Below are 14,089 nucleotides of genomic sequence, written 5' to 3'. Positions count from 1 at the left end.
AATTCTGATGGGTCGGGTCAACCCGACTTGGCCCACTACAAACTTATAGGGCCCATTCTTAAATGTTGCTGAGACAGTTCTGAAGCCCATATACAGAAAGAAAAATAATTTGTTTTGGATAGTTAATTTTTACAAAATACTTGAATTTTTTTCAAAAATATTGTATTTTTATAAAATAGCATTAGAACACAAAACAAAACAACTAAAAACAACAGTAGAACAACTAAAAATAACTGTGGAACAATAGTAAAAACTGAACACAGTATAAAACTTACACAATAATTTAAAAAAAAGATTCTACCCCACAGTAAAAAAATAAAAATAAATTAAAAATTTCAGTATATAATGTAAATAATTTTTTTTTCTTTTTCTTTTTTGCCACTGATGAAATTTTCAATAATTTCATTTAAATGAAATTTTATACTTTAAGCCATTAATTTATCTATATATTTATAAATAAATCCTACATTTTTTTCTTTTTATGTTATAGATTTTGTGAGATCTTAACATATTGTCTAAAAAAAAATAGTCTATTTTATTTTTGCGATCCTTCACAAAAAAAAAAAACTTTACTTTTGCAAAATTCTACATTGTTTAGAAAGTGTTGTGAGTCTATTATTATGGACTATAACTAAAGGTTTTATTTGATAATTATCTTTTATCTCAAAATTAATATTTTTTTATACTAGGTGATTGATAAAATTATCTTTACGTGATCAGTTATAATTTTTAAAATTTATATATATATTTTTTTTACTCAAATTGGTAATTTTATTAACTAATCAAATCGTTAAAAATAATAGAACGTGCTTCAGAGGAACAATCTTCCAACTGAAGCACACGACATAGAGAGAAACAAGAATCTCTGGCTAAACAGTGAACCAGCTTGTTTGCAAATCGTTTAGCAAAACGCAATTCAACATTGTCTAAAGATAAAAGCAATGCACGGACATCATGCACTAAAAGACCAAAAGAAGATGACATAGAGACTTTACTTTGAATAGCTTGTACGTATACCAAGCTGTCTGATTCCAAATATTTTTTTTGGAAAATCAGCCATTCATTGCACAAAATTCAAATTCTATACAAACTAAGAGCACCACGCCCAATAAGGGAGGCCTCGGTGTGTATCTATAGAAAATTACAAATTATTAAACCACATTACATCTTACTTGCATACTTTCCTTGGCCAAATAAGAAGTAGCCTTTGTTTGACATTCCTTTTAATCTGAATCACCACTTGTTCAGCATTGGGGATTTTGTTTTGCCATATCAATTCATTTCTGCTTCTCCAAACATTGTAAATTAGGCTAGCAAGGGCAGCTGCCATCAATCTGATTCCAAAATTACTTGTCCCCAATTGTGATGATCAATCTAACTTAATGCTTCTTTGATGCCAACCATCTCAACAACTTCAGGTTGAACCCTCCCTACATGACCCCGATTGAAAGCCTCCACGATTATTATCATGGCAGTTGCGAGCCACACAACCCCACCCAAACCTGTCTTCAACCATCTCCAATCAAACAACCATAAAACATCTCAAACTAGAAAACTTAGTCTCTCAAACCAAAAAACTTAGACTCTCAAACCAAAAAACAATGGCAAAAACCAGAATAATCTCAAACCAATAAACAAGAACCAATCTCAGACCATAAACAATCACACCATGTCACAAAAGACAAGACTTGCAGTAACGGAATTGAACGGAAGACAAAAGACAAAAGACAAGGCGGTGGCCGTCGTTGATCGGCGACTCCGGCCGATGTGGACCGAACGGACGACGACCCGCAGGCGACGCTCCTAGCCTCAATCGCCTGTACGGTTATGGCAGAAGCTTCTCGACTTCTCACCCCTCGACTAGTCGACTCGCTGTAGGGTTTCTCTCCCCTCCGCATTATGTCATTGACTTTTAGAATTAACACTAGTGGAAGTATAATTTGAATCCCATCTAATTTTGTGCACAACTTTTCAATTCTATAATTAACACTTAAAGGGAACCAGTATTCGATCAGTTAGGAAAGTCATGATTCCATAATTGTAGATCATGTTTCCAACCATTCCCATTATTAGCTTCCCCAAAATAGAATTTGTAAGAATGATCTTTTATGAGAAACCTTAACGAGTGAATCAAAGAAACTAATAACATGAGCAAGAGTTCATGATTATTCAGGATTTAAGGTGATCTACTATAGATCATTGCTATAATATGAATTAGGTCTTTACAGTAAACATCATGTTAGATAAAGACAATTTCATTCATATCGGTCTTTGTCATATATAATTTCTATTATATACAACACATTCACTTTGATGTCATACTACATCCGTAATTCGAACTAAGATTACTTGCACCGAAGAACAAGCATCAGTGAACCGTACTAGCAACTATTGATTAAAGATTCCCAAACTTTAATATGTTGTTGATAATTTTATTCATAGCTAAGTGGTATTAGTTATTTGTAAAACTACAAGCCACAATCTCATATATGAATAAATAATTTTTTGATATTTAATATAGATTATTCAATAACATTCAAGTATATATCAAAATGTTGAACTCTTTATTAATAATGAGAAATGTCTTTATAGGTTTTTCAAGGCATAAACCCTAACAAGCTAGTCTTCCTCCCGAAAGGAGTTTCAGACGACTAGTTATTCCCTACTGAAAGGGAGTCCCGGATAGTCGACTCCGGCTATCGCTATTGATATTCGGAAAGTCCCTTCAGCGTACACTTCAGTCTATCTTATAAAAAGCGTACGACTCATCCGAAAATGCTTTAACTTGAGCTAACATGGAGATATTTCTACGAGGAGTTTGTTAAGTTCGTTAATTCGTAATTAACTCAACAACTTATCATTTGCAGCCACCAATTTCGGGATCCATATCCCTAATCTATAAATACACCATCACTTTGTTGGGTTTTATGCCCTAAATAAAACTCATTTCAATATAATCAGATTTACTTATTAATATAGATCAGAAATAACATTTAATGTTGCATGGTTCACATGATTTATTTCATGATTATATGTACATAATGTATAAATTCATCTGAAACCCTTTTCACATACTTGATCCTGTTTATTGTGTCGTCAACACATTGGAAAGTAAACATGACTATGTGAATAAAGTTTCCTAGATTTATCAGACATAGGGTTTTACTGATATGATAATCTACAACAAGAGTTTACTTGTATTTGGAGAAATACTATGTTCTTTCCAGAGCATTGGTTAAAGTAAAGCTCAGGTTGGATGCATGGAGTATGCATCGGAAGGGACCGATATTGAACTTTGACTTAGATTTATTAAACTTACCGTAATATCTATTCAAGTCAATATCGCCTAGTTGATCCTAGATCAAATGATCTTAATCCTGATATGATTAGGCTCAATCTTGAAAGGCTATTCGTGTTCTTTGATTTGTTAGTTAAGCCTACTTTTAGGTCAGGGTGATACGTACATTTTGGGAACACGGTAGTGCAATTGAGTGGGAGCGCTAGCATAAACATGGAATCTATAGCTTCTATCTGGCGAATAGTAAGCAAAGGATGATCTCCTTCGAGCTTGACCAAACGAACATAAATGGTGGAGTACTCATTTCACATTAGCTGAAATATCATTTATACGGGGTCAAGTGTTTTAAGGAATAAATACATTGTAGGGTGTAACGGTAATTTAATCCCTTTACAGTGTAGATCATTCATATAGAGGATCATTGATCACATTAGGATTATAACAATGGATAACTAATGATGTGTCTATATGGTGGAACATATAGAGCATTCTATATACTGAGAGTGCAATTCTAAGTTCTATGCGTGGATTCAACGAAGAATTAATAAGTTAGTGAATTTTAGTGTTAAATTCTTGATCTACTTATTGGAAGCTCGGTTATATAGACCCATGGTCCCCCCACTAGTTGAGATAATGTTGCTTGTAAGACTCATGTAATTGATTTTGATTAATCAATTATAATTCACAAATTAGACTATGTCTATTTGTGAAATTTTCACTAAGTAAGGGCGAAATTGTAAAGAAAGAGTTTATAGGGGCATATTTGTTAATTATGATACTTTGTATGGTTCAATTAATAAATATGATAAATGACAATATTATTTAATAATTATTTATAGTTATTAAATAGTTAGAATTGGCATTTAAATGATTGAATTAGGAAATTGGCATTTTTGAGAAAATCAGATACAAAAAGTGGTAAAATTGCAAAATTGCAAAAATAAGGCCCAGTCCACCTAGCCTAGGGCCGGCCACTTATGTCATCTTTTTTAAATGATTTTTTTCATTATTTTAATGCCATATAATTCAAATCAAGCCCTAGAGGAATGCTATAAATAGATAGTGAAGGCTTCAGGAAAATTACACTTTCTGAATCAGAAAAACCTGAGCCTCCACTCTCTTCTCTAGCCGCCACTCTCTCTCTCTTTTCTTCCTCAATATTTCGAACCTCTCTTAGTGATTAGAGTAGTGCCCACACACATCAAGTGATACCTCAATCATAGTGAGGAAGATCGTGAAGAAAGATCATCAAGAAAGGAGATTCGATCAAGGATTCGAGAGAAGAGATCCAGGTTCGGATATTGATAATGCTGCTACGAAAGGAATCAAGGGCTAGATATCTGAACGGAAGGAGTCATTATATTCCGCTGCACCCAATGTAAGGTTTCTTAAACTTTATATGTGTTTAATTTATCGTTTTAGAAAGTTCATATTTAGGATGTTAATAAACATACTTGTGAGTAGATCTAAGATCCTGGTAAAATAATTTCCAACAACTGGTATCAGAGCCATGGTAATTGATTTACTTACATGTAATTTGGACTTTAAAACGATTGTTTGTATGTTCTTTGGATGGTATCATGTTGTATTGAGTGTTATTTGATGATTGATTGATGATTGTGAAATTTTCGTGAAAAATAATTGTTATTTCGGTTCTGGCATTATTTTTATTGGATAGTATGGAAAAAATTAAGCAAGTTAGCCTTTTACAGAACTCAATTTGGATTTTATTTGAATTAGTTATGATTTTTTGAAGATTTGACAAAATCGGCGTGCCGATAGTTTCCTGCGATCGCAGAACTGTCCGTACAGTTTCGAATTTTTTCAATTTTCTTCAATTTTTCATACTTTTTCATGGAATTAACTTCCAATTTTTTGTATGGTTTTGTATATATACTATTACTATTCCTAATTCAATTCTAATTATCATTTTGAATTAATTTAAATTTTTTTTTAATTTAATTCAAGATATTAGTGTAATTTGAATTTGAATAGAATTAGTATTTATCTTTTTGCTTAAAAATCTATCTTATTTTTAAATTTGATTATATTTTTTTTAAATTTAAGCGTCGAGATATTTTAAGATATTTATAATATCTTTTAAGATATTTATAATATCTTTTAAGATATTTAAAAATATCTTATCTTTTAAAGATATTTATAATATCTTTTAAGATATTTTAAAAATATCTTATCTTTTAAGATTTTTTAATTAAATCTTTTTAGATATTTTGACCATATTTAAATTTAAAATAAGATATTTATAATCATGTAATTTTAAATAGATATAAGATATTTTGCTAATTTTTTTTAAATTTTGTTATTTTATTTATTTAAATTATATTTAAAAAAAATTTGAAAAAGATATTTATTTATCTTTTCTAATTTTTATTTAATTTTTATTTATAAAATAACATTTAAAATTTAAAAGTAGTTAGCAAATTTTTGAAATGATATTTAGGTTGGTTGAAACCTAATTTTTCAAAAATTGTAGGTTTAATTTTAATTTTTTTTTTAAATTTCGAATTTTTTTAAATTTTTTAAAAATTTTCGAAATTTTTTTTATTTTTTTTTATTTATTTAATTAATTAATTTCGAAATTAAATATTTATTTAAAATTAAATAAATCCTACATCCAACTATCCAGCTAACCCTGTTGCAGGAGTATGTGTTTTAGCTTGTTTGTAAGTTTTTTAAAACCTATTATTACTTGATTGCAAATAGCCATGGTTACTTTTTGCCAGATCTAATGATCTGATGGCTCCCTTGGTCAAGATAATAATTTGTAACAGGTATATTTACAATCTTAACTTTCATCCGTGTATGACCTAAGAACATGATAGGACCCATCCAAAGTGTGCCTGTGTGAGCCTATGTGTTTAATTTTATTATAGATGCATATAGGTTAATGTTGCTAAATAAAATGTCATAGTCATTGATAGATTTTATTTAGGCCCATTTAGTTTTGGGCTTATTCAATTAATAACAGTTGTTCTTATTAAGGTTAAATTCCTCTCTTTTGGGCCTTGTGTGAGAGTTGGGAGCCATAGAAGTGGGTACGACATACTGAACCCAAGACTCCCCTCACACAAACCACCCCAATTGTGAAGGCCCATTTGCCTGATTTGAATGACTGTACTAGGTTAATTAAACTAGTTTAACCTAATAAAATTGATTAGCAACATAATTAATTTCATTTATTTTTGAAATTAATTTAAGAAAATTATAGTTTAAAGAATTTTTTTATTCTAAGCTAAACTATATGTATTTTCTTGTATTTAATTAAATATAGAATTATAACCATCTAGATTCTTTCTGGAACTTAATTTAAATTTTTCATTAAATATTCTTATTTAAGTTGATATTTAGTTATCTACAACTAACCAACTTAAATCTGAATATCTTTTGAATTTCAAATTTCAAAATTAAGTTGAGGAATTTTAGGCATTGGTTATTAAGATTCTTTAGATATTTTTTAAGTTAATATCTTTTCAAATATTAACTTAAAATGGAATATTTTTCAAATTAAGTGGTTACAACTTAATTTTTGATATTTAATTAAATTTAAATTTGAAAATATTTAAGTTCTAGATTTTTCTATTACAACTTAAATTAGATATTTTTTCAAATTTTGTGGAAAAGATACTTAGTCAAATAAGATATTTTCTAGATAGTTATTTCTAGACTACTTATTATTTCTAATATTAAATAGGAAAATATTATAAATTGTGAAATTAATTATTTATATAATTAATTTTGGTACAATTTATTTTAAGTATATTTTTTTTCCTAGTATTAAACTAGAGATTAATAATTAAGCCTTCTCTACACTTAATTATTTATTTCTTGAATTTAATACATTTAATTAATTTGAAAATTAAATATCTAAGTTGATTTTTATCATCATACTTAAATATTTCTTTTTCATGACATTTAATTAAATAGAAAATTATTTTTAGTTGAAATTTATTTTTTCAACTAAATTTAAATAATTTTCAAAATATATTTTTTCTTTATTTTATTAATCAATTTTCGAAATTGCATTTCTTAAATGCTAGAATTTCGAATTTATCTTGAAAAATAGATTAAGTTGTAAATTAATTATTTTAATTAATTCTTGGATCAACTTAAATCAATGATTTTTTCATTTATTGATTAATTTAAAATAAATTGAATTAAAGTATATTATTAGAAATAGAATTAATTAGTCAAAGGAAAATCTAGATAGGTGATATTTTTGCTTGAAGTATTTTTCTAGTGTATTTAATTAAATAGAAAATTAATATTTAAGTTGATTTTCATCATCATACTTAAATATTTGTAATTTTTCTTATATATTTAATTAAATAGGAAAATTATATTTTTTGTTGTAAATTAATTTTATTAATTAATTTTGGGCCAACATTAAATTAGAATAATTTTTCCAGGATTTATTTTTTATTTTAATATGCATTTTTCGAAAATTGTATTCTTATATACTTTAATTTTTCGAAATGCAATATATATTTATAGAAAATTAAATTTGAGTTGTAAATTAATTTAAATTAATTTTGTAACAACTTAAATATTTTTTCTAAATATTTATTGGAAATTATTACTAAGATGGAAATAATTCATATTATTTTCATATCCATCTAAGTAAAATTTATAAATATTAAATTAAAATTTATATTTAGAATTTTTCATTCTAAATTGAAAATTTTAATTAAATAAATATATATTTAAAATAAATAGAATAAATAAAGAGAATAATAGAAAATACAACTCTTTTCAAATAATGAGCTTTATTATAGAGACATTCGATCTCCATTGTGGGTTTTACACCGCGTTTGTTTTAGTGAGTAATCCTCCCTAATGGAGGAACGTTCATTAGCAATTTCGCACCGTTTAACCTCGCATGATAAGTAGTTTGTAAGTGTTTTGTATGGTATGGATCACCCTAATGGTGGCGACCATACTTGACTTGCAAATTATGAAACAATGGTGGAAGCTCATAAGATAGAATTGCCTTGACTCTCGCCTAAACGGGACAACGCTGAATTCCAATCTTGATCGAATAAAAGGTTGCTAGAATGTTTAACATTTTAGACGAGCTGACAACTCTATTCAATGAATGGTAGCTTTGACTCTCGCCTAAACGGGACACTGATATCAGTTTGTTGAAAACCTTGGAAATTATTTAGGATTGTAAGTTTTAGTATTTTCACTTGTCATTCCTACTTGCTATATGCTTATAATTTCTGAATTGTGTATGAATTTATATTGAACCATGTTATTTTCTGTTATTAAGTTGTAGTTTAATTTCGAATCTTCATTGTTGGTCTAACTTGGCTTGTTTATCTAATGAGATAAATCCCTAGTGGATTTTCACCATTAGACATTCATAATAGTGTTAGATCTCGAAAGATAAATATTGTATATGCGACATCTAGCTGTTCATCAATTGATGACACCTTAGACTAGTATTTTTACAATATGAAACAAGAAGATTACATGAATAAGATTACTTTGTCTTTCGCTAATCGAAGCATCGTTGGATTCTTATTTATAAACGAAATTATCCTAATTCCTCTTAGCTTATTCATTTCGAATTAGCTCCATAATATATCATTGGATGAATGGTCTATAAATCATTTCATGTCATTATATTTTCTCTTAAGAAATTAAATGACGCATATGATTATAATCCCGAAATTCTATTCCCAATTGATAAAAATCCTCAATCTTAGAAATCTCCTACTTGTATAAGCAAATCTGACTTAGAGTTTGTATTAGTAGTGGTGGTCCAAGAAAGAATTACTCATTAAATTTGGTTGAATTTAAGTCTTTGACTTTAATTTTAGATTCCAAATAGAAATTTTCTTAAATTTCAAATTCCAGAATACAATACAGTTACACTTTCTCAAGTGTTTAATATCCATCTTTTATTAATGGATTAAAACTGTATGGAATGTGAGTTAGGTATTCTGTGACCAGGATCCACTTGAAGTATTCTAAGAACTCTTTGATGTAACTAAACCTATGTCATCATAGACACTACCACATTTTCTTAATCTATGGCATTTGTATCTTGTTCATAGTGGATTTGACAAGATCAATCTCTGCAAAGAGTTAATATGCCTATATCCACTGAAAGTAGTTCATCTCATTCGCAGATGAATGTACATTCAGGGGTGGATATGAGTTTTTCGTTGTATTCTTAAAACGATAACTCTAGATTATACCTTATGCAAAGAAATTTGAAATGTTTGAAAAATTTCATTAATTTCTAGCAATGGTTAAACACCATTAAGGTATGTGGTTAAAGATCTTGCGAACTGATAGGGGTGGAGAAATAGTTAGTAGATATGCAGTTCAAAGATCATTACATTGATTTTTGAATTATATCCAAACTTACCTCCCCAGAAATTTCGAGTTGCATATTGATGATTAGTTACTAGTCGTTGCCTAATTCCTTCTATGGTAATACAATTTCAGAATGATGTAATGGTTGGCTACTTAATGTAAATCATTACTAGATTCATTGATGACCTAATCAAAATCTTAAGAAAGGCTAGAACTGTTAACCATGGTTTCTTAGCTATTCTAAGTGATTAGGGGTGGACCATCCCATTGTCAATAGATAAGAAAGTGTTTGTTCAAACAAATACTACTTTTCTAAGAAAATGACTAAGTCTGAAAAACAAGTAGCAAATAAAGGAGATATTTAATTCTTGATTCCAAAAGTGTTCTATCATCTTATATGACATATGATGATCCCACTGCCTCTGTTGTCTTGTCACAACCGAAGAGATCAATACCATTTAGTTTTCTTAGACATAATTCACGGTACCTTGTCGTAGTGGGAGAGTTTCTAGGAACTCACCTTCTTATGACTTGGGAGACACTAGTGATTAAAATCCATTGTGAGTTTAAACAAGTAATGGATTGTCAAGATAAGAAACTAAGAAGAAAGCCAATAGAACTATGGTTTAATCCATTCACATGGAGTAACCTAAAGTTTTCTATTACAAGGACATAAAAGGAAATTTTGTTTATAAGTCCATTCAATGGACTTAACAAAACTTCTTGTTCCTAGTATTATAGGTTTGAGTTTATCTAAACCTATGGCTTGTGGTATACCTGGTAATTACTTACTCTAATGCAAGCAACTTACTTTAGTAAGATGCTGAAGCATTTTCTTTCTAATGGCAATCTATAGAAGCTTCACAACTTCTTAGGTATAGATTTTATTTATCTAAGGAAAAGTCTTGACTATTCCAGAAAAGATAAAGCCATGAAAGAATTTCTTACATCAACGATTGAGAGGTCTTAGATATGCTTTTGTATGCCTTAGACCAGACACCTGCTGTTGAGTGGGAGTAATGAGTAGGTATCAGATTAATCCAGGAGAAGAACATTGGAAGACAATCAAGTAAATCTTAAGATAAAGAAGAGGAACTATATGTTAGTCTATAAGAGTGTGTTTAAAAACTCTTAGACTACACCATATCAGATTTCGAAATTTGCCTTAGTGCTAAAAAAAAATCTTTCTCGATAAGATGGTGGTTACTCCGGGGGTGGAATAGTGATTTTGGAGAAGTTTAAAAACCTATCCGAAGTCTCCAGGTCTACCAGAGAGAGACTGAATGTTAAAGCTGCAGGAAAGGTACTTATTCAGTCTAAGGAAAGTTCTATACATCTTTGGCACCATTCCAAATTGCCTTAAACTACTAGTGTTAATTTCCTGATTAACCAAAAGTAGTTGCCAAAGGTATAGAATCCAGTATCCCAAGAGAGTAAACATATAGAGAGGAATTTCACATTATCAATGATTTTGTGATTAAAGGAAGAGTAATAGTGGAGAAAAGGTTGTGGTTAATTCAACCTTTCAGATCCTATTACGAGGAGTTTACTACTACTACACTTGATTTGCATATCAAGGTGTTGAGATTATTTGAAACGCACTTTTTGTTTTATATTAGTGCAAGTGGGAGTTTGTTGGGTTTTATGCCCTAAATAAAACTCATTTCAATATAATCGATTTACTTATTAATATAGATCAGAAATAACATTTAATGTTGCATGGTTCACATGATTTATTTCATGATTATATGTACATAATGTATAAATTCATCTGAAACCCTTTTCACATACTTGATCCTGTTTATTGTGTCGTCAACACATTGGAAAGTAAACATGACTATGTGAATAAAGTTTCCTAGATTTATCAGACATAGGGTTTTACTGATATGATAATCTACAACAAGAGTTTACTTGTATTTGGAGAAATACTATGTTCTTTCCAGAGCATTGGTTAAAGTAAAGCTCAGGTTGGATGCATGGAGTATGCATCGGAAGGGACCGATATTGAACTTTGACTTAGATTTATTAAACTTACCGTAATATCTATTCAAGTCAATATCGCCTAGTTGATCCTAGATCAAATGATCTTAATCCTGATATGATTAGGCTCAATCTTGAAAGGCTATTCGTGTTCTTTGATTTGTTAGTTAAGCCTACTTTTAGGTCAGGGTGATACGTACATTTTGGGAACACGGTAGTGCAATTGAGTGGGAGCGCTAGCATAAACATGGAATCTATAGCTTCTATCTGGCGAATAGTAAGCAAAGGATGATCTCCTTCGAGCTTGACCAAACGAACATAAATGGTGGAGTACTCATTTCACATTAGCTGAAATATCATTTATACGGGGTCAAGTGTTTTAAGGAATAAATACATTGTAGGGTGTAACGGTAATTTAATCCCTTTACAGTGTAGATCATTCATATAGAGGATCATTGATCACATTAGGATTATAACAATGGATAACTAATGATGTGTCTATATGGTGGAACATATAGAGCATTCTATATACTGAGAGTGCAATTCTAAGTTCTATGCGTGGATTCAACGAAGAATTAATAAGTTAGTGAATTTTAGTGTTAAATTCTTGATCTACTTATTGGAAGCTCGGTTATATAGACCCATGGTCCCCCCACTAGTTGAGATAATGTTGCTTGTAAGACTCATGTAATTGATTTTGATTAATCAATTATAATTCACAAATTAGACTATGTCTATTTGTGAAATTTTCACTAAGTAAGGGCGAAATTGTAAAGAAAGAGTTTATAGGGGCATATTTGTTAATTATGATACTTTGTATGGTTCAATTAATAAATATGATAAATGACAATATTATTTAATAATTATTTATAGTTATTAAATAGTTAGAATTGGCATTTAAATGATTGAATTAGGAAATTGGCATTTTTGAGAAAATCAGATACAAAAAGTGGTAAAATTGCAAAATTGCAAAAATAAGGCCCAGTCCACCTAGCCTAGGGCCGGCCACTTATGTCATCTTTTTTAAATGATTTTTTTCATTATTTTAATGCCATATAATTCAAATCAAGCCCTAGAGGAATGCTATAAATAGATAGTGAAGGCTTCAGGAAAATTACACTTTCTGAATCAGAAAAACCTGAGCCTCCACTCTCTTCTCTAGCCGCCACTCTCTCTCTCTTTTCTTCCTCAATATTTCGAACCTCTCTTAGTGATTAGAGTAGTGCCCACACACATCAAGTGATACCTCAATCATAGTGAGGAAGATCGTGAAGAAAGATCATCAGCAAAGGAGATTCAGCATCAAGGATTCAGAGAAAGAGATCCAGGTTCAGATATTGATAATGCTCTGCTACAGAAAGGAATCAAGGGCTAGATATCTGAACGGAAGGAGTCATTATATTCCGCTGCACCCAATGTAAGGTTTCTTAAACTTTATATGTGTTTAATTTATCGTTTTAGAAAGTTCATATTTAGGATGTTAATAAACATACTTGTGAGTAGATCTAAGATCCTGGTAAAATAATTTCCAACACACTTATCATTTTGAAAGACGAGAGTTTAAGGAGTGACTTCAAAGTTGAAGATTGAGACGAAGAGAGAGATTGAGTTTGGGATTTGTATGAAGAATCTTCAATAGATGAAGAAGATTCTTAGGTAAGAGCGTGAGAGATTAAACACTTTGAGATAATCTAAACAAAGGATCGATCTCAACTGTAATTGATTATTCTTGCTCAATTAATAAATAAGATTTCAGTGGTGTTTCAGAATTAGAGTAGAGCCATAGATCACATCGATCTAAAAGACTTGAACTAATATCTATCTTGGTGTTGATTTTATTGTTTTATTGCTTCAATAGTTTTTGGTTGTGATTACTCTGTTCTCTCCTGCTTTATCTCTGATGTTTGTTTGTGAATTGTTAATTTCTTATCATTGCTAATTGTTTGTTGATTAAGTTTTTAGTTGATTTGATTAGTTGTAGTTTTCCCACATAACATTTTGTAATTTTGTAAAGAAAAAGTTAAAATCTTCAAAAATATAAATATAAAACTATAAATTCGTAAAAATATATTTTTTTTTGTTAATTTTGTGTACTTATAAAATAATCTCATTTATATAAGGCCCAAGCCCAATTATGATAGAATAGCAGACCCAAAATCGGTCATATTTCTCCAATAATCTTTCTACTAACATTGCCTTTCTTCAGTTCCGGGACCATAATCATTAGCGTTACGCTAAAAATACTATCAACCAACTAATTGAGAATTGAAGAGGAGAAACTCTGTTAGGGTTTTCACTTTTGAGGCTGCTAAATGATAGGAAATTGGGTCTTTTCGCATATTGGGTCGGGCCCTTCCCCAACGGAACAACCTCTAACCTGTGTGACAGCTGGGCCTTATTCGGGTCGCTGCCCCAATCCAACCCGACACTTTTCATTTTGGATCGGGGGCCGACCCGCCCCAGTTT

This window comes from Cannabis sativa, chromosome 3 (genome assembly GCF_029168945.1).
Source record: "Cannabis sativa cultivar Pink pepper isolate KNU-18-1 chromosome 3, ASM2916894v1, whole genome shotgun sequence".
NCBI lineage: Eukaryota > Viridiplantae > Streptophyta > Magnoliopsida > Rosales > Cannabaceae > Cannabis > Cannabis sativa.
This window is presented reverse-complemented; position numbering follows the sequence as displayed.